A 22,084-nucleotide genomic window follows, 5' to 3' on the forward strand; every position below is an offset into this window, starting at 1 on the left:
AATATGCTTCTTCCATGGATGCACAAAAGTCCATCTATCCATACCCCTTATAAGTGTCTTGAACATCCCAACAACCCACACAGAAAGCAAGACACTCCAGAAGTCACACTTAGAATGGGAACCTCATCACAAAGTCCCCCAGTGCCAGTCTCAGAGCATTTGTTGCCAACAAATGACAGGCACTGCTAACTTTGGTTCTGGGACGTTACAGACTAGAAAGTGGTAAGTTAGGTATCTTCGTATTTATTCCTTTGTTAAATTTGCATCATGTTCTTCTGTCAAATGTTCCTCACTGGACAAGTTCCATTTTTAACCCGTGTATTCTTATTCCCTTAACTTCATTAAAGCTATTTCATATCCACAGCAGTTGACTTCTCCCTGCTTAAGTTCACACACTGAACCATAAAGAAGGCTGATCGCTGAAGAATTGATGCTTTTGAATTATGGTGCTGGAGGAGACTCTTGAGAGTCCCATGGACTGCAAGAAGATCAAACATATCCATTCTTAAGGAAATTAGCCCTAAGTGCTCACTGGAAGGACAGATCCTGAAGCTGGGGCGCCAATACTTTGGCCACCTCATGAGAAGAGAAGACTCCCTGGAAAAGACCCTGATGTTGGGAAAGAGAAGGGGACAACAGAGGACGAGATGGTTGGACAGTGTTCTTGAAGCTACAAACATGAGTCTGACCAAACTGCGGGAGGCAGTGGAAGACAGGAGTGCCTGGCGTGCAATGGTCCATGGGGTCACGAAGAGTCGGACATGACTAAACGACTAAACAACAAAGTTCACACACAGAGAGACCCCCACGTACAGTGGTACCTCAGATGTCAAACGGAATCTGTTCTGGAAGTCCGTTCGACTTCCAAAACATTTGGAAACCAAGGCGCGGCTTCCGATTGGCTGCAGGAAGCTCCTGCAGGAAGCTCCTGCAGCCAATCAGAAGTTGTGTCTGACGTTCAGGTTCCAAAGAACATTTGCAAACTGGAACACTCACTTCCAGATTTGTGGCGATCGGGAGCCAAAACATTTGAGTCGCAAGGTATTCATCAACCAAGGTACAAGGTACTTTGTAGTTTACCAGCTTTTAGTCGGCTTATGAGAATCATCAGAGATCGCAAGGAAAGGAATACGATAACAACAAGATGAAGAAAATATACAAAGAACTATCTGGTTTGGACTGTATAGAACTGATTAATGAATGCAGTAAAATAAGTGAAGGCTGGAAATAGCCGGAATTTTGGACTCGTGTGGAGCTTGATATATGGGTACTCCCCAAAAATTTAAAAATTTGGCTGTATAATTTGGAACCAATGTGATTTGAATAATATGATGTGATTGGCCTGTCAATAAAAAATTATTATTTTTTTTAAAAAGGTACTTTGTAGTTTAGAGTTCCATCCATCATACAGTGTAGCAGAGGACCAACAGCGTGGCAGGGATAGCATCACCCAGGGTGCTGTGGTCAGGTGGGAGGATTAATGAGAGCAATTGTTACAGGCAACACGTCTATAGCCCAATCCTATTTACTTACTAACAGCATTTACTGCGTTTCTGCCAGGGCATTCTAGGCAGTTTACTATTTAAACTCAACCAAAGCAAGTAAGCACACAAGGCAAAACAGAACACACTCCAGGTGAGTGCTGGTCTCCTCAGAAGCAGGCTGCATAAGCTCCCTGGCCCAGGAACGTGTGATACTTAACTGCAGCTATGAGCAAACTGAACTTTCTAATTGTTCAAAAACAGAGGAAAGAAATAATTTGGCCATAGAGTGACCGGCGCACACCTTTACTATCATGGTAACTGGCCAGGAGAAACAGTATCATGGTGGGCGCTTTGTCTCGCTGTGGGTGGCTAACCTGCAGCATTCCAGATGTAAGAGGCCAACTCCCATCCACACTGGCCACTAGCCATGCTGTATGGGGCTGCAGGGAGCTTTGGGACACAACCCTGATCATACTACATGCAGCTGAACCTAACCCTTTTCAGCCAGCATGTTCGGTTCAGTCAAACGAAGTGGTCTGAGTGAAGACTGGGACAAGAACATGCAATTTGAGCAGGCTTGCATTAGGAGATGTAGGTATGAAATGGGCCCTATTAAAGATAGCAAGCTACTAGCTAGCCGGATATAGCAGTTTTATAACATTCCAAGTGTTTAATTAAACGCAGGCAAAGGTTACCTTGAACAGCAGTAATATAAGAGCATTGTGCAACACATTTGTTGTTAAAGCAGCATGTTGTAATACCAATGAAAGTATATTCACAGCTGCATCAATTTTCACCCATGATATATCTTTTTTTCCAGAGTAAGACTGGGACTTTGGAGAGCACAAAAAAATACCACCTCTGTGTAGCTGTCCGTGTTTTGTATTTTTAAACAGCTGAAGTTAATAAATGTCCCTTTTTAGCTTTCAGCTTTGGTAATGCTATACATCCAATCAGTTCTTCAGATTTTGCTACAGGATATCATCAATGCAAATAAATTGCCTTTACTAGGAATTTGTGGGTGGGGAAGGAACACTTTGGTATTCAAGTCAATGCTCCTAGCCCTTGCCACTGAGCAATGGGGGACACACCAAAACAAGACAGGAGATATAAACTCAATTGCAGTGGTTCATTGCAAAAACATACTCCAAAACAGCACAATATAGAATACTACACACACCCACATGCAACACTATACAATAATGCTGTATATTGAATATATGGTATATATACAATACGTATAACATTATAGCACACGTGTGTGTGTGTGTGTGTGTGTGTGTGTGTGTGTGTAGCAAAACGGCTTCCCAGAAATTATCCATTCCATTTTTAGGGAGCAAAATTGGAGAGGGAGAGGCATATCTTCCAAATAGTCTCTGGGGTGGGGTGGGGCTCTGTGGTGTGTGGAATTCTCCAACAGATTTGGGGTGGCAGGGGAAAAAAGACAAATTCTCAGAAATTCTTACAAACTATTTAGCTTAATTTAAAAATTGAATAAAAATACATTGTTAATTCATACTGGTGAATGCAGGAAGCAAACGGCTAAAGCAAAGAATGGAAGGCATAGGGGACATTGCATTCTTCAGCAGTTTGAAAGAAGCCCAAAAGAAAACCCACATGCTAAATAGTGCAGGAGGAAAATCTCTCCCTCCCTGTTTCTGCCCCCCTGCTCACTCTCAGAGAGCTCCCCTCTGCTAATGATCTACACAACTTAGTTTAGGCAGAAGGAGGTTTCCTGTGCTGGCCAATTCTTTTTCCAGCATTTTCCCTTTTCCAGCCTTCTCCCACCCCCATCTTCTGCACCCCACTCCTCTGTTTTGGAGGAGAGGGGTGCAAAATATGGAATTTAATAATTATAGTGGTGACCCTACCTTGAGACATCTGAGTTGTCTCACAATGTTGTCTGACTTAAGTGTCTCTGCTAAAATCAACATTAGCAACATAGCTCACTACAGTTCCTCACTGCTGCTGCTTTAACTCTCATTTGGAAAATATTTACAAGCTAGCCAAAAGATCTGGGAGTTATTAGACAATTAGCGGAGGCTAAAATGGTTCCTTACTGTTCCCCTGCAGGGGAAGAGGGAAGTTTTGCGCAGCCAACTGTCTTTCACACATGCATCTTTTAATTATTGCCATATGAAGCTCCCTTCCCTGCATGCAGCAAGTGCTGAAGCTTTCCATAACAGGACTTTAACACTATTTTGCCCACAGCCCCAACTATCATACTAGTAATTATGGACAAAGAAAACAACCCAAGATTCCTAAATGAGCACATGCAGATTATGCACAGGTGTTTCTCATCATCCATGGGCAAATCCTTCATCTGTTGATGTGTCTCTCGTGATCTATTGCATTCTTCTCTTTAAAACTTATTCAGTAGGTGCTTTGGGCTTAAGTTAGCATTGCTGAATTCTGAAGTAATCCAAGTTGCTTAGACAAGTTCTTAACACAGCTCTGAACACTTGTACAGTGGTACCTCAGGTTACATATGCTTCAGGTTACAGACTCCGCTAACCCAGAAATAGTGCTTCAGGTTAAGAACTTTGCTTCAGGATGAGAATAGAAATTGCACAGCAGCGGCGCAGCAGCAGCAGGAGGCCCCATTAGCTAAAGTGGTGCTTCAGGTTAAGAACAGTTTCAGGTTAAGAACGGCCCTCCGGAACGAATTAAGTACTTAACCCGAGGTACCACTGTACCTGTACCCGAGGTACCATTTAAGTTCTATAGCCACAAAACTCAAAAATTTTGCAGGTGGGAAGTGGACAGACTTCTGAATTCACTTCGCCTTCCCATGAGTGGTTAGGCTTAAGGCTAGAACAAGGAAGAGATGGGTATGGAAGGGCTTGGAGATGTTAAATCTCAGAATACAGGCCCAGATAGCACACTCCCGTGTAAACGTATTTCAGCCAGCATGGTAACCAAAACATCTGAAAGACACAAATCCCACCATCCCTGACTAGTAGCCATGCTGGGTGGTACTGGTGAGAGTTAAGAGTCCAAAACATGTGGAGGGCACCAGGTTGATGGGAAGGTTTAGGACCAGCCAGTGCAAGTTCTTGTAAACAAATGGTGAGATCAGGACACTGTTCCTGCAGACTTCAACACCTTTCCACATTGCCTTGTAGGCACATGTGAATGGGGCATGCCATAGGAGCCAACTCCATGGGGCCAAGGTCACTTTGGCCCCAATAAAATATTTGAGGGGTCCTCAAAACTAGTGGGCATTGCCATTCAAATGGCATGTGTGTGCTGTGTCATGTGACCAATTATGTGGGGTGGGGCTTACCTGGCCACCCAACAATATTTTATTCAAGTTGGCACCCCCGGGGCATGCTATGATATATCTCATCTCCTTCCTTGCTCCTTTGTTACATGCTAATTCTGGCTCTGCAAAAGCTGAATGATAATTCCGCAACTTCAACCATTTGCAGTTTACATGGTGTTTCAAATAAGGGTTGAGTTTTCTTGAAGCATATTATAGGAATGGCTACAGCCAACCACAAGACTGCTAAGCTGTTTTACAAAATGTTTATAGGAGACTACAAGCAGGCATTAAACAGTCATACATGCAAGCAGTCCTCAGTTTACTCCCCAGCAGCTCCTGTTGAAAACAGGCCAGGAAGCAAGTGATAGGAATGACACCAGCCTGAAGAACTACTGCAAGCCAAGGCTTTAAACTCAATGGGAAAGGGCTGTAGCTCAGTGGCAGAGCACACGCCATGTGCGCCGAAGGAGCTGGGATTAAGCCTTGACATTTCCAGGTAGGGTTGGAAACACCCCCTTTCTGAAAACTTAGAGAGCCACTGCTAGTCCATGTAGGCAGTTCTGGGGCTGATGGAAGTTGTAGTCCAACAACATCTGGAAGGCTGGGAAAGGCTGACTCAAAGTATGATTTATTATTATTGAAATAAGACAGGATCCAAATTAATTCTTTGTGTGTAAGCAAGAAGACTGGTCCCTGCTCCAAGCTGGTCACAATTTACCTTTAAACAGGTGGTATGCAAAGAAAGGGGCAAGTGCTTAGAAATCATCTTTAGATATGGAGGGTCTTTGCATCTCTAGGGATAAGGCCCAAGGGATTAAGCAAAAGCTTCTTCCAGATCTACACAACAACCACCTTGCTCAAAATAAAATGTCCCCACCCCTTGTCAATCCAACAGTTAAGCCAGAGAACTGCATACACAGGAAATGTTTATAGATTTTATTAGGTACGGCCTTGGCTGGCCTTCAGAGGGCTCAGCACACAATAGTCAGGGGAATAGCCAAAGTCAGCTTGAGCTCTGACCCTAAAGGGGCCGAGATGATCTCTCGCTTCATTCCCAGGATAGTTTTTCCATGTAGTGGAAGTTAGACCTTTACCATCCTTGAAACACAGGAATGGGAGAGGCAAAGAACACACACAGTTTGAGGAAACATTTAACTATTCTTCTGTGGAACGCTGCTTATGCAATGCAGGCAAACCTTCCCCAGCCTGATGTCCTCTAGATGCTTTGAACTTCAATCAGTCCAAGCTAGCATGGACAATGGAAAAACTGGTGGAACTTTTAGTACAACATCAAGGGCTCCATGCTGGGGAAAGAGGCATGAGCAGTTTTTCCCCCCACTGACAAGGTCCAGTTGGGCATCATAATCTAATAGTGAACTGCACAACAGTCCTGTGGTTCTTCACTTGTCACCTCCTACAGTACAAATCTTTTTTTTTTTTAACCAGCTTACCCCAGCTGGTAAAAGATGAGAGAATTCTCGTTCTATTTAAAGGAACACCTACTGGAAGAGAATGAACATTAAGCAGAACCTCTCTGTCATGGTACTTTACCGGTTCTTTTCCAGGATCCCTTGCCTGGAGGAAGGGACAGGGCACGCTAAAGAAGGTAAAGATGATATAATAAGGTCCATGAATCTTTCAACAACACATAGGGAGGAATTGAGGCCACAGGCAGCAGCCTTGCTCACTCTTGGAATCAGAATGCCAATCACTGTGCTGAATCAACCAAGAAGGATGCCAGGAGTTCAGCTGGGACTTTGAAGCTTTGTAAAGACCTAATACTTGGCAGCAGTTAGGACCTATGCCAAATCTACCAAGGACTTGTTCACACAATTTCTCATACAGGTAATTTAGCTCACCATTGTTCATAAGCAATGTTGTGAGATATCAAACCCTTTTGAGGTATGCAGACCCCCCCACCCTAGATTTCCTTACACACAATAGGCATAAAGGTAAAGTACACAGTAGATGAATATAAAAACTTTCCAGAATCTCTCAGCTACCTTCATGTTAATGTGAGCTCTTGAAGTTAGGCAGTTTATTATTCCCTCCCTTCTCTGGTCAAGTGTACATCACAGACAAATCTGTGCCTGCATAGAGATCCAGGCTGCTGCAATGGGGGGAAGCAGAACTGGAGAGAACTCGTTTTCCATTTGATAGCATACAGCACTGCAGAAGTGCTAAGGATCTCTTTACTCAAAAACAGATGGGCTTAAACAAACTGCAGATTAAGTCACTTGGGATCTCTCTTGCATTTGGACACTGGATCAGTTTGAGGCTACATTTAATATCAGTAAAGACACTGCAGCGTTATTTTTCACTTTTGTGCTACTTCTGTTTTTTTGTGTGTGGGTTTTTTTTTTTAATGCAGCAGCTTTGGAGTTCAAAATGCTGCAGAGTGCAGCTCCAATTCCTCCATTTAGGAGTAATATATTCTGCTGTAACAGAATGAAGCAATTTAAGCACTGTGTATGTGTGTCCAGTTTAGGTACACTGTATTCAGTGCAGATGTCTGGAGCTCCTCCTCAGTAAGATTACAGCAGATACTATAACTTTTATTTGACACATGCATTGCAGGAAACACATTTCCATTTATTTCAGTGCAAACTGAAAATATTGACACTAGTATGCACAGGAGTGTGGGATATTTCCAAAATAACTGGGTATCTCAATAGGAATGCTTGAGTAAAATAGGAGTGCTTATTTATGTAGTACCCCTCTCCCTAATGCAGAGTCCTGCATGCCATCAAAAACCAGGAGCCTATGCAGGCCACCTGAAACAGCAGGTTCACCAGGCAGCATCTAGTAACAGCTTCTGTGGTCTGGAAGTCTTCCATGTGCTTTTATAGTACAGTTCTGCCTTGCGTGATGTACATGCAGCAGTTACTTTCCTTGGAAGCATCCAGCACTGGCCAGTGCCCAAGTCTGTCCATAAAACAGCCCAGCCAGCCATTAGTTCCTGAAGTTTCCACTTCAGCTTTATGCTTCCGTGGCACGCTGGACCTCTCAGCCAAGAAGCACCCAAGACTACAAGAGCAACCATACGAGAGGCAGAGAAGATTCATCATCATTCAGTTCAAGCCACCACTACATTCATAGGAGATAATTCAGTCCCTGGCACCAGAGCATAGCAAGTAAAAAACATATGGAGATTTGAGTACAGCCACAAATGAAAGGCATGGGTTCACTGGAAGAGAAAGATAAAACCTGGTATGTACCAGGGCTGGGGAAATTAAAAAAACCAAAAACACATGATCCCGCATATTAGGAGAATGTATGTAACTGAGCAAGGAAGTAAGATGTTCAGTGGACTCCAAGGGACCTGAACTGAAGAAGAGGAGCCCTGCCGGATCAGGCCAAAGGCCCATCTAGTCCAGCATCCTTTGACCAGCCAGATGCCTTTAGGAAACTTAGTTTATATGGAGATGTTTCCTCTCATACAAGAGACAGACTTCCATGCCCAAGTTTTCTTATCACATTCATGCCCCATCAAGACTGCTGTATTCCTCAAGCAGAGAGCAGGATGGGATGAGGCATACTGAACTTCAGAAATTTCCTTGTGCAAGCAACCACCCTATATTATTAACCATTATTCAAAAAATCAGTCTTCTTGAAGGAAAAATCATTTGCCATCCCAAATCCACGTGAAGCACTTATAGAACAGGGGCAGGATCCAAGGAACATTTTCTGGTTGTCTCCCCACTGCTATGTAGGCCAAATGTGACAGGTGGCAGGGTTGCGCACCTGTCAATCACCTGACATCATTATGACATCAGGTGATGCTGCACTTTGAAGCCCCAATTGTTAGGGCTTCCAAGGCTGTTTGAAAGCATTTTGCGGTTTGTGATGGGCTTTCAGACACCCACGCAGCCCCTGCTCCTGTTTCAGCCTCTGGGGTTTTTGTTTTTTTTTTTTAATTCCTTTTGGATGGACCAGCTGTTTGCAGGAGGAGTCCCATGCACAGTCGGTCCTTCCAAAATGCAACCGCTTCCAAAATGCAACCGCTTTCTTTGGCTGTGTGTGCCAAGCTGGGTCCTATGTAAGCTGCTCCTTTCGACTCCTGGTTTTGGAAGTTGAAAGGGGCCGCTTCAAAGAGGAGCACAGAGAGGGAGAAGCAGTCTCCATTCAAGGAAAACTGCTTCCTCCTCCTTCAGCAAGGCACACTCCTCCTGGCCATCAGCTGAAGGGGAAGCAAGAGCATTCCTTGCCCCAACAAAGGAACAATTGGGAGCCCATTTCAAGCTACCCACTGAAGCCCTGCCATTATCAGGCAGGGCAAGATTAGCCCATAGTCCAGAGATTCCCCAGCCCTGCCCGAGAATTTCCTCAAGTATGCCAGTACCACCGTGTCCCAGTTCCCAAGCTACAGCACACATGGTACCATCTCAGAAGGAACTGGAAGGGTGATGTCTGCAAATCATGCTTAAACATCCAACCAACAGGTCAATTACTTTGGCCAGATCCATCCATAGCACAGTCACTTTGACATCCTCCACTGTAGAACACAATAAGTCAAAATCACATCCTGGCAGCAGAGGGGCTCAGCTCTCCCCTTCTCCGATAAAATGGCAACACAGCAGAGCCGACATGCCCAGAATACAGCTCTGTGCTAAAGACTTGGCAGCGCATTGGAATGCAACAGCTGCAGTCGACACCAGAAAGGCTTCTCAACAGTTCACCTCTATTTACAATACACGTTTCTGATTACACTCCGAGAAACCCCAAGTTCCTTGGGTGAGTCATGCCTGCACACACATCCCTCCAAACACAAATGGCGCGCGCACACACACATACACACACCCCAAGCTAAGCACAACTGCCACAGGAGCTTGCTCTCAAGGGAGCCTATAGATGACCAAGGTATCGTTTTACAGATAACACAATCCATCACTGTGTCCACCCAACACCAGCAGGTCTGTCCATCTTAAGTGCCACATGCTGGCAGCCATTGCAAAAGGGGTGCTCTAACTGCTTCCAAGACAGTCTGAGTTGTCAACTTTTGCTCTCCAGCCTCTATCAATGAATCCCCAAAGTGACTATTTTTGAGATCACTTCCCTTGCAAAAAAAAAAAAAGCCAACTCAAAAATTTCCATGAAGCCAGCTGTCACCCCAGTCATGCTCCATGCCCACAGCTAGTTCTTTCACTCTGAGGTCTAAGGACACCACCACTTCATGCTCCTGCCTGACACACAGCTGCGTCACTGCTGCTCGCATCTCACATCAAGCTGGTGTCTTTTCATTCATCTCAGGAGTATGGCCATATATTGAACTTCTGCCTTCTAGCTAAAACACAACATTTGGGGGTATGCCATGCGGCAAGAGGTGCTTTCTAACAGCTGGACATGCCACCTTCTCAATCTTCTAGATTAACAGGGCAATTTCAGCCAGAATGCGACTCGGATCAAGAAAGGGGCTGTAGGACTGAAAAGAAACTCAGCCTGGCTTCATGTGGGCGGGGGGACTCTGAACTTTGATTCCAGATAGGTGCTGGCTGCTCTGAAACCAGCTGGCTTTAGACAAAAAAAACAGCCTTGAAGTGGAAAGTCCCTTTCACTCTCAAGGGAAACATTTCCCAGCACTGCCTCGGTGAAAGGAGGAAGTCTTCACCTATTGAACTTCTACCTGCCGTTCAAAGGAGCAGGAACTCTGCCGGAAATCAGTAGCAAATCTACCCACACCCCCAGAGCTTTCCCCTCCCACTGCTTTATGCCCCCAGCAAACCTACCACTGCCAACAGGAAATGGAACAGAAAAGATTAATCATTAGCGTAGAATTAAGGGGAGGAAGGCAAAGGAGACTTGGGGGGAAAAAATGAAGCGATCGTAGAGGCGGACGACTCCTGTTTTAATATTACTTCTCAAAGCTGGCTCTCCGCTGTGACGACGTGGCCCCTCTTCCCGCCCCCCGAATCAATAGCGCCAGCCTTATCCTCAGGTGCCCACACAAAGCGGATCAACCCTTAATAACACCTCGACGCGGGAAGGAACCCCATCACGTGGGAACCCCAGAGGGGCGATCAACCCAGTGGGATCGCCGTGTCCAAAAACTAATATTTCGAGAGGACGGTGGCGGGGGGAGGGAAGGGAATAACACTAAGGAGAAGTATTCCCAACAAGCAAAAGATCCGGAAGAGGGGGAAAGCCGTTTCCTCGACCTAATAATGGAGGGAAAGGAGCAACGACCCTCCCCCGCCTCGCTCCTCAATGTAGCGCGTTAGATACCCTCCGCAGAGCACCCCCCCCCCCCGCACGCGCGCACACCACTCTCACAGACTCCTGCAATCTGGTCGTAAAGAACCGGCAGGCAGGAACCGAATCCCGATTACCTGCAACAGGAGACGCACAAGAAGCGACGCGTAGCGCCTGCCCAGCCTCGCGTGCCGCGGAAAATGCAAGGCGATGTGGCTTCGGCGAGACCTGGCTTCTCTTCTCCGCCCCAGCTGCTTCCAGTCCTCCTGATCAGGAGGAGTCAGCGGCGGCGGCGGCGGCGGCGGCAACGGCCAACCCCCTGGGGCAGCCCAGAGACGCCTCGCACACTTAACCCTCTGCTCGCCCGAGGGAAGCAGGCAGAAGCAGCAGCACCGCCCATCCTGCGAGGAAGGGAATTCTCCTCTCACCTTGGGCTTCCCGGGCCTTCTGCAAGCTCCTGTGGCAGCAAGGCTGGGGAGTTGGGGGGTGGGCTGGCTGGCTGGCTGAGGACTGAGAGCAGCATGCCAGCCGCACTGGCTCAGGCTGCCCAATTGCCTTTGCACAGGGAAGGCTGCCAAGTGCACCTCTCCGGGAATGTGCTTCTGCAGCCTCGGTGAGAGCGAGGCTGGAGGGGCCTGCGCGGAGCTTTGAGAGCAAGGGTGGCGCCGTGCAGAGGAGCCAGGCTCCCCGATTCCTGCCGCAGGGTTGCCAAGTGCACCTTTCTGGGAAAGTGCTGACTAGTCAGAGCTGAGCACAAGGAGGGTGAGAACAAAGGAGCGCATAATAAGCACGCGGAAGGAAAGTCAGGATCTAGTATCGGGGTGTTCCTCAAGACACAGGGCGATTACATTACCTGCAAGCTTGCTTGTCGCAGAAGGTGGAAAGCAAGCAGCACAAAGAAGCCTCGGGGCAAGCTCAGGCAGGGAGCACGAGATGCGGGAAGCGAGGAGAACTCCCCACACGCACAGGCAGGAAAGAAAATGAGTGGGCGAGGGACAGTGGAGACCAGCGGAGGCAGCAGTGGAAAAAGCCCAAATCACCCACATCTCCGCGTCAACGGAAAGGAAAATAAGCGAGGAAAGCCAAGGGGCACCCAAGACACATCGGAAGGAACTCCCCCCCCCAAAAAAAACACCCCAGTCCATCTGCAGCAGAATTTAGGGGTGGGCGATCAGCAAATCAGAAAGTGACAGAGAGACACACACACACCCCAGCCCCTGCAGCACCCAACCCACAAAGAAACAGCGTCGTGTGAGAATTGGAGCGCATCAAACATCAGTCCTCTTCAAGGAGAAGTGCAAAGTCAGCGCCGAAGGCAGGAAACCAACAGCAAGCTTTCCGCAGAAACGAAAAGCAAAATTAAGCAAAGTAAAGAGACAACGAATCCTCAAACAGCAGCAGTGGAACGTGTTCAAACAAACAAACAAACCCATATTGGGGATGATCTGTGCATTTGGGATCGGCATGTGAGCAACCTCTGGGTGGAATCTGGCCCTCAGTGGGCTGTGAGAAAAAAGAAAGATCATTTACCGGTATCACCTCACATTCAGTGGCAAGGCCTCCACTCCCACAAAGTTCTTAGAATGAACACCCCTCAGACTCCAAAATGAATCCAAATTTTGGTGTGTTCCCCACCCCCCACCCCAACAAGGTTTGCCAACGTTGCTGGGACACATAAAGGTAAAGGTAAAGGGACCCCTGACCATTAGGTCCAGTCGTGACCGACTCTGGGGTTGCGGCGCTCATCTCGCTTTATTTAACCAAGGTTTCTTCTTGGTTTAATCCTGGTTGCCAATTAGTTTTTGTACCCAATTCAATAGTGCTGCTGTTGACCTATAAGGCCTCACATGGCTCAGGACCTCAGTAACTTAAGGACCACCTCCCCACATAAGAACCAAACTGGATCCTGTGATCAGGCCCCTCTTTGTGTCTCCACTCCCTGAGAGGCTTGGAGGGACAATACAGTGGTACCTCAGGTTACATACACTTCAGCTTACAGACGCTTCAGGTTACAGACTCTGCCAACCCAGAAATAGTACCTCGGGTTAAGAACTTTGCTTCAGGATGAGAACAGAAATAGCATGATGGCGGCGCGGCGGCAGCAGGAGGCCCCATTAGCTAAAGTGGTGCTTCAGGTTAAGAACAGTTTCGGGTTAAGAATGGACCTCCGGAACAAATAAAGTTCTTAATCCAAGGTACCACTGTACGAGAATGGGCCTTTTATGTGGTGGCTCCCTGCTTGTGTAATGCTGTCCCCAGAGAGGCTTGCCTGCCACCATCATTACATATCTTTAGGTGCCAGGCAAAAACATTCCTCGTTATCCAGGCCTTAAGCCATTAAATAATCTATGGCCTGTTAAATGTGATTATTTTATAATAATGCTGACTATTATTGTGCTCTGTATTGCATTTATTAATATTATGCTCCATAAACTATGTTCTTAATGTTGTACCCTGCCCTGGGAACTTTGGATAAAGAGCTGTACAGGCAACTCCGCACTTGCATGGGGTCAGGACTGCTGACACGTGCACAGTTTTGGGTGCTGGAAGGGGGTGGTGGCAGAACAGAAGGGACATAAACATATCCTGTTGATGCGTGCAGTGGCTGGGAGCAGAATCTCCCCTGCACACCCCCAAAATCTGCCCTATAGAGGATTGGGGGAGGACAATTTGGAGCAGATTTGGGGGGCACCCAGGGAGAGGAAGGAAAAGCTCCCATTGCATGAACAGTACTCTGCTCATGCAGCACTGGATACAACCCATGTTCTCCAAGCTTCTTTCTCTCAAAGGATGGCTTTGCAGTACCTGTGGGAGTATTCTTAGTTTCCTCTAGGCATAAACAAGTTGCGTGTTCCAGCTCTAAAGCTTGATGTGCAAAGCACATTCCTCAGATTGAGGGTAATTTGGCTTGGAAGAAATATGTTGGAATTGAATGTTTGTTTGTTGAAGAGCAAAACCTGTATGTCTAAATGTTTCTGCACACCTGGCCATGGTAACCTCTTTTAACAAGTGCTATTTTTCTAGAAAATGAGGTACTGTAACTCACTATGAACATTATGAACTCTTTCTCTTTGAATGGTGAGCTCCAGCTGAAAAAATGCCCTGAATATAACTGTCATTAATTGAGTGTTTATTATAATAATTAAATGCTTGGGTTTGTAAGATTACTTAATTATTTTCTTCACTTCCTGTTGTGTTCACCGTATTAGTGTGCCTACTAATAAACAGAGGGAAACTGCTAAAATGGGCTAGTTTTTCTGCTTCATCTGGGGACTCTTTGCTACCCTTCTTCTAATAAGAGCTAGGGATCTACCTCATTTACTCCAGAATTGTTCCAGTATTTTTAAGGCTGCGATCCTACGCATACTTATCAGGGGGTATGCTCCATTGAAATCAATAGAAATAAATTTGAATAAAAAATCATGGGATCAGATTGCAAGATTACAATTCCTACCTGAGAGTTTAACTCCACTATAGAACTTGCCTCTGAGCAGATTTAATTAAGCCTTACCCTCTGCTGGAGTAAAAATGATTTGGCTATTGCAGCCAAACAGAAACTTGGTACAATCCAGCAATGCTTAAGTGTTTTTAAATCCCATGCAATATAAGAGAAGTTAATGTGTGCATAACTTTCTCCTTTGATATAACTGGGGTTATTATTAGGACATCAATTGCTTATTAAAATTTATAACAGGAATGCTAATAATACGTGTCTGGGATGTCTCATAAAAAGATCGAGGAAACAGTTGAGTTAAACCAGTTGTTTGGAGAGGATATAAAGCCAAACTTGATGTTTTTGCCAAATTCAAACCCAAATCTTTATTTTCCATCTTCCCTCCTTATTTGGCTGTAATACTTATATTCCATTTCCTGCTTTAAAGCCATTGTTAAGTTTTGCCTCTTGGTCTTCTCTCACTCCAAAACTGCTTAATACTTGTGGTGTTAAGGCATTGGCCCTTGAATCTCTTATTCCAAAGTAGGCTTATTTACCTGAAAGGAATTACTACAGAGTAAATGATAAGGAATCTGACTGGTCTCTTCCAGAGATCGTTTTCACTGAGAGGGACAATAAAGACAGAATCCTGTACACACTTACTGGGTAAGAAGAGGATCTGCTGAAGACTAATAGAACTTTACTTCCCAAATAAACACAAACAAGATAGGGATACATACAATGTAACTCTCCAGACATCATTTTAAACTATTCCAAGGCCTACTGGTGGGTCCCAGCCCACTCAGAAAGTCTGGCTTAGAGAGATGCAACTTCCTGTAAGGCTTTTTGCCTTTGTATCCATGAGCACGGCTGGTCCAATACATTTTGGCACTTGAAGCAAACCACAAAACGACAGAAGAAGCGGGTGAGTGAAGATCTACCACAAAAAAAGATCTACATTGGGAACTACTGAAGATCCTGACACCTGAGGTGATCGCCTCACCTTATCTGATGGGTGGGCTTCATGGGAGTAGCCAGAGAGGTGGGCGTGGGGCAGCTGCCCCCTCCCCAATCAAGTAAATAAATAAAAAATACTTAACTAAAAGTGGAAATCATAGAAAGATTTTAACAGGTTTTTCTGTCCAAAGAAAGTAATCTAAAACAATTGTTGAGACATTTTATATCTGCTAGACAAGAGCCAGACAGAGAATGATGACAGGTGGGTGTCCTGCTGCTGCTGCGCCGCCCCCCGCCCCTCAGATCCTGGCTACACCCATGGTGGGCTGGCCCTGTCCATGAGGCAATCTGTATCCAGAATGTCTGGGCCCTCTCTGGACTATGAGTACAGTACTGGGGAAAAGTAGTGACCTTTATAGTTGGGAGAATCTGCCCTGAACTGTGCAGACTGGCGGAGGAAGATAGACTGAAGACACTGATCATCTGTTTGGTAAAGTTTTCCCCTGCCTCCTTTAAATCTCCTACCTGTGGCACTTTGAAACGCTGCAATCCAGAAAACGGGTTTACGTCCTCACTTGAACTTGTGAGAATTCCCTTAAGGTGAACGTTCAGAACATGTCAGGATTAATAACAACGTCGCCTTTTAACATGAAAGACAAAGATTTCGCAGAATGGAAACCTTCCCCTTGTAAACAAACGTGCTTGGCATTGGTGTGGTAGTAATAAAAAGTGCTTGGTGTTTAATGTATGTGGGATTTGTCCTTTGCTGAGGCTTGTAGTTAAATATTTGCATAAAATATTTTAAGCCTTCAAATGCATTTCATATTTGATTTTCACCACACATTTTGCATTAAATATACAGAGCCAACTGGATGTGTGGTAAATTTTTGGGTGTAAACTAGTGCATTAATACTTGCCGCAGAAATTTCAAAAGCCTTAGGACATGTACATTGAATATAATTTTGGCTCTCTCTCTCATTTGGGGGATGGGGTGGGATATTTTGATGTCCTAACTCCTGTTACCACTTGCAAACATCTATTTACTATCATAACCTTCATGTTTGTACAGAGCCATACAGAGTCCTGAGACCACATAATGAAGGCAGGCTATGAATGCATATAAATAGAATCTCCCCCTAAGGTTTGAATATAAAAAATATGTGTGCATGAAGAACTCCTGCATTCTTTGTTTGATACTAGGGTTGTCAACTGATCAGAAAAAAAGGCCTGGCCTGCTCTTTTGATTCTAATTGCAGTTTGATATGGTGCTGTGGTCTAAACCACAAAGCCTAGGGCTTGCCATCCAGAAGGTCGGCGGTTCAACTCCCTGCAACATCGTGAGCTCCCGTTGCTTGGTCCCTGCTTCTGCTAACCTAGCAGTTCAAAAGCACGTCAAAGTGCAAGTAGATAAATAGGTACCACTCCGGCAGGAAGGTAAACGGCATTTCCGTGCACTGGTCTGGTTTGCCAGAAGCAGCTTAGTCATGCTGGCCACATGACCTGGAAGCTGTCTGCGGACAAATGCCGGCTCCCTTGGCCAGTAAAGCGAGATGAGTGCTGCAACCCTAGAGTCGTCTGCGACTGGACCTAATGGTCAGGGGTACCTTTACCTTTACTTTATACAGAAATTAGAAGATTAAGCATCTAACAGCATTGAGATTACCATGACACCTGTTAATGTCTGCCCATCAGGCTACTCTTAGACACAGCTACAGAAGTTGGTTTTAAACATTGGCCACCCTACTTTTAAAGCTTGCAGGAATCAAGTGCCCTTGTATGAGAGCCTGTGGAAAACCCTGATGTAGGCTGAGAGCTCCCCCTTGAGTGTCTTGTGATTTTGCACCCTTGTGGTGAACCCAGAATACCAGATACTGTAACCAAATATATTCACCTTCATCTTCATTTGACATTCTGTTTTAATCCCCTTTCCCCCAATAACACCTCTGGTGAAAACATTTCTTTTATAAGGCAAGTCTGAAAACATTAATGAGGTGGGAGCAGCCTCTTGATTGATCTTTTAGACCATTTACATCCAAGACTGAGCTCTTCTTGTCATTGGCCCAAGCACTGATCTAGCTCTATAAAGAGGCTGACTTTTAATTGTCTCAGTTTCCTAAATATGTGTGGCTCCCTGGAAACTATCCAACCAGGTGACCAAAGGTTTAATTTCTTTTTAGACTGATATACTGCCTTTCCACATTCCTGAACATAATCCACAGAAATGACAAAGTGCATAACAAAATTGCATTACCTATAACAATTCAAAATATAGCTGCAAACAAATATAACAGTTTATCAATATGGAAGATAATTAAAAACAAAGATGCTCTTTCTCTCCAAACCTTTCTTCTGTGTGAAACTCTGCATCTCTGCATGTGCTCTGAAATTTGAGCGTCTGTTCAAGCAGGCAAAAAGAAATTTTGCTGAATGACATATACATATACATATGCATATATATATATATATATATATATATATATATATGCAAGACTGTTTGTGTTGTGTTAGAGTTGCCTTCCCATTTCCTTCCTTTCCCCCCAACTAAAATTCTACATGCTTCAATATTTGGATTCGCTGATTTTAAAAGGCTTTTCTCTTATTTTTTCTCTCTGAAATCTTCCCCACATGCCATGTGATTGTTAAGCTATGCTTTCTATTCTCAGTTCTGTAAGATCTGACATCCTTTAGCCTTCAGTCAAGTAAATCTAAAGCACCCTCTTCCCACCCCCACCCCTTCATTAGTCCTAGAGCTGGGCTTAAGGGAAGGGCCCTTTTCAGTTCAGCTTAGAACCGCCATCCTTTACTCAGGCAGCCTAGACACTCCAAGGGGCACCCAAATGAAGACAAACATTATAAACATTATTTACAAGAACAAAACTTGCTCACTTTCATTCTATGTGAGGTGAGATCATTGGAAATGGATAGTAATGAATGTTGTGGTGGGGAGAGGCAGCAATAATAAAAGCCTTAAATGGCTCAGGACCACAATATCTGAATCTCTTCTCATATGAACTGGTCCCTGAGATTCACTTCTGTGGCCCTCCTTCATGTGCCTCCTCCTCGAGAGGTCTGGAGGGTGGCAACACGAGAACGGGCCTTCTCTGCACCGGCTCCCTGTCTGGAGAATGCTCTCCGCAGGGAAGTTTGCCGGGCGCCTTCATTATACACCTTTAGGCGCCAGGCAGAAACGTTCCTTTTTAACCAGGCCTTTGGGTGATTTGATTGACATCCTATGCCCTCTTAAAATATGGCTCTTTTCAAAGGGGGGCGGGGCGGTTACGGGTATTATTGTGTTGTTTTTATTCTGATTATATATGTTGTGATCTTTTCTGTGAACCGCCCTGAGACCTCTGGGTATAGGGCAGTACAGTGGTACCTCGGGTTACAGACACTTCAGGTTACAGACTCTGCTAACCCAGAAATAGTACCTCGGGTTAAGAACTTTGCTTCAGGATGAGAACAGAAATCGTGCAGCAGCGGTGCGGCACCAGCGGGAGACCCTATTCGCTAAAGTGGTACCCCAGGTTAAGAACAGTTTCAGGTTAAGAACGGACCTCCAGAATGAATTAAGTTCTTAACCCGAGGTACCACTGTATATAAACTCAATTAACAGCAGCAGCAGCAGCAGCAGCAGCAGCAGCAGCAAAAACAATGTGTAAAGTCTGGTGGGTAGTAACTGCACAAAGATTTCAGAAACTGGGTAGCAAGCAGGAGATACAGCCACAGTTACTCCTGTTCTCAGTATACATCAACAGCTCAAAAATGGCTACTAGCCCTGATGCTATTGTTCTGCCTCCACTGTCAAACGCAGTGTGCCTCTGAACACCAGTCGCTGGGAAATGCAGGTGGGCAGAGTGTTATTGCACTCATGTTCTTCTTGCAGGTTTTCCACAGGTACCTGGTTGGCCACTCTAAAAACAGGATGCTGGACTAGATGGGGCATTGGGCTGATTCAGAAGGCTCATATTACATTCTTATGTACTTGTGTGGCGAAAGCATTTTGCAGCAAAGCAAAGCCCAACCGACACAGAGTATTAGATACAAACATTATTCCTAGTAAACTTACAATGTTCACAGTCCTGTGTGCATATGAGCTCGATTTGGGTCTTGCCTTTCTTTCAGTTCAATATGGACAAATTAAGATTTATAATAATTGAACATGGACCCCAACAAGGTGAATATGCTGATTTTTCAGAATCTGCATCAGAGGACTGTTGCAATTTTTCTGGTAACTGGTTTTTAAATACGCTTCTGAATGGCAAATATGTTGACCAAAACTGGATGCTATATTCAAAAAAATTCTAAGTCATTCTTTTGCTTTCCTTGTAAATTTGCGACAAACATCTCTGAAGCATATACAAATATTCGCAGTAAATCAAAGGGTTTCAATGACTGGAAGAAGCATTTCAGTCAAATTAATGATCATGAAAATGTATCAGACCACCAATATATTTTTTTATAAATGGAAGAACTTGGAAAAGGAAAAGGAAAAGTGTTGGACTTATTTATGATTCCTTACAAAAGGCAATTCAGATAGAAAAGGAGAACTGGCTGCACATTCTGAAGGTTATTTTGGACATTATTCTGCTCTTAAAGGCTATAGAGATTTTTAGCGGTCCTAATGCAGGATTCTTTTAAATCTCATTGTACTGATTAGTCATTACGATAGTGAAGTTAAACACTATTTGTTAAATTATAAAAGGTGGGGTGTAAACTATATGCCACATAAAGTATGAAATGAATGTCTTGAATTATTGGGGAAAATGTTTGTGGTGAGCTGAATTCTAGGATTAAAAAAAAGTAATTTCCCATTGCTATTTCATTATACTCCAGACATTTCTCACCACAAACAAATGCATCAGATTATGTCCCTGTTGATACTAGAAACATTTTGACTGATGAAAGTTTTGCAGAGTTCATTGAAACAATACAGAAAACAGGCAGCGGTTTAGCGGACAAAATCACATATTAAAACAGGATGACATCAATATTAAAAATGCCAGAGGCCAAGGATATGAGAATGGGCAAATATGTCTGCCGTGTACAAAGGCATTCAAGAACTTATATTAAAACAAAAAAGCTTCACTCATGCTTATCATTTTATTACAATCGTTGTTCCTTTTCTGCATCCTAAAATACAGGGTTAGTTGAGGGGTATGTGCATTTCACATTGTTTGTCCTAGGTGCCAAGATGCCTAGATGAGCCCTGATGATCACAATTCTCGTTGGAAGAACCCTTGAAAACTGGTGGGGGGAGTTCCTCTTCTGATCTGTCACAGAGCACCATGTTAGAAACCTGTGAAGACATGCCCTTAAACTAGGGAACATTGAAGTTGGTGTCAGGACCTGCCAGCGCTAGAGCTGGGAGACTTCAGTCTATTAGAACTTCATCATCTTCTGGGTAGTATCTTCAGGTTTTGGAGTGGCTCCACCTATCTAGGCTATCCATTGGCTGGGACCTTGTTATAATTATTATTATTATTATTATTATTATTATTATTATTATTATTATTATTTATTTATTTATACCCTGCCCATCTGACTAGGTTTCCCCAGCCACTCTGGGCGGCTTCCAGCAGAATATTAAAATACAATGATTCATCCAGTATTAAAAGCTTCCCTAAACAGATGTCTTCAGATGCCTTCAGATGTCTTCTAAAAGTTATTTCTTTGACATCTGGTGGGAGGGCATTCCACAGGGCGGGCGCCACTACCAAGTAGGCCCTCTGCCTGGTTCCCTGTAACCACTTCTCATAGTGAGGTAACCACCAGAAGGCCCTCGGCGCTGGATCTCAGTGTCCGAGTCGAAGGATGGGGGTGGAGACGCTCCTTCAGGTATACTGGAACAAGGCCATTTAGGGCTTTAAAGGTCAACACCAACACTTTGAATTGTGCCCAGAAACGTACTGGGAGCCAATGTAGGTCTTTCAGGACCAGTGTTATGTGGTCTCGTTCCTAGCTTTGGTGTGTCTCTGTGTCTCCTTTAAAAGCTGCCTGTAATGAGCCTTGGTGGCAGGACTGACAGAGGCTGACAAGAGATGCAAATATTAATATTAATTCAGTAGCCGTCTCTGGCCTTCAAAATCACTATTTATTACTGGTGAAATTTTCCCCTCCTGTATTATATGGTATTTTACAGTAATGTATTGTGATTTACAGCTAGGAATGGGAGAGATTTTAATTTCATACTTAATTCACACTTGAGCAATACAAAAACTAAAATACAGTTTTCCTTCAAAATTCACTCTTCTCTGAATTTTGTAATGCAGTCTCCAACCAACGTGTACATTTTGAGGAGAGTGTGAATGAAAAAGCAGATTAGTGGAAATAAAATAGAAAAAATGCCTTACACTAGGGAAGATTGCTTGTAAAAATATGCATAGTAGGCCAAATTTTAAATGTGCATTTTAAGAGGGAAGCACTAAAATGCTGATGAATTTTTGTGCAGACTTTTTTTAAAGGAAACAGATGCAAAAATGTGTGGATTGGAAAAATAAGAGATACCAAAATTGACAGATTTTCCTGTCTACAGTGCAACAGATTTATTTGCATGCCAACAATTTCAGCTATTGGCTGGACTTCCACCCCTGACTCCAGTGATGCAAATTAAGAAGGAAGGCTCTATGCATCCCTGATTGTACACTGCTGGAGACAGTCAGTATGCAAGTGTGGAGAATATGATTCAATGTGGCACCAAGCTTGCTGAGGTGAAGTGGATATAATGTGAAGAGAGTGTGAACAAAGAGCTAAATATTC

General features: G+C 44.4%; 1 protein-coding gene across 1 annotated transcript in view; it reads right to left on the minus strand.

Moving 5' to 3' along the window:
* Window positions 1-11,233, minus strand: part of CD82 (CD82 molecule) — a 63,680-nt gene extending 52,447 nt beyond the window's left edge. The window contains exon 1 of the mRNA XM_081836234.1: window positions 11,076-11,233. The gene's annotated coding sequence lies outside the window, so the exon portion shown is untranslated. The remainder of the gene's footprint in view (window positions 1-11,075) is intronic.
* Window positions 11,234-22,084: the final 10,851 nt, after the last annotated feature.

This window comes from Podarcis erhardii, assembly GCF_964252035.2.
Source record: "Podarcis erhardii genome assembly, chromosome: 1".
Classification (NCBI taxonomy): domain Eukaryota; kingdom Metazoa; phylum Chordata; class Lepidosauria; order Squamata; family Lacertidae; genus Podarcis; species Podarcis erhardii.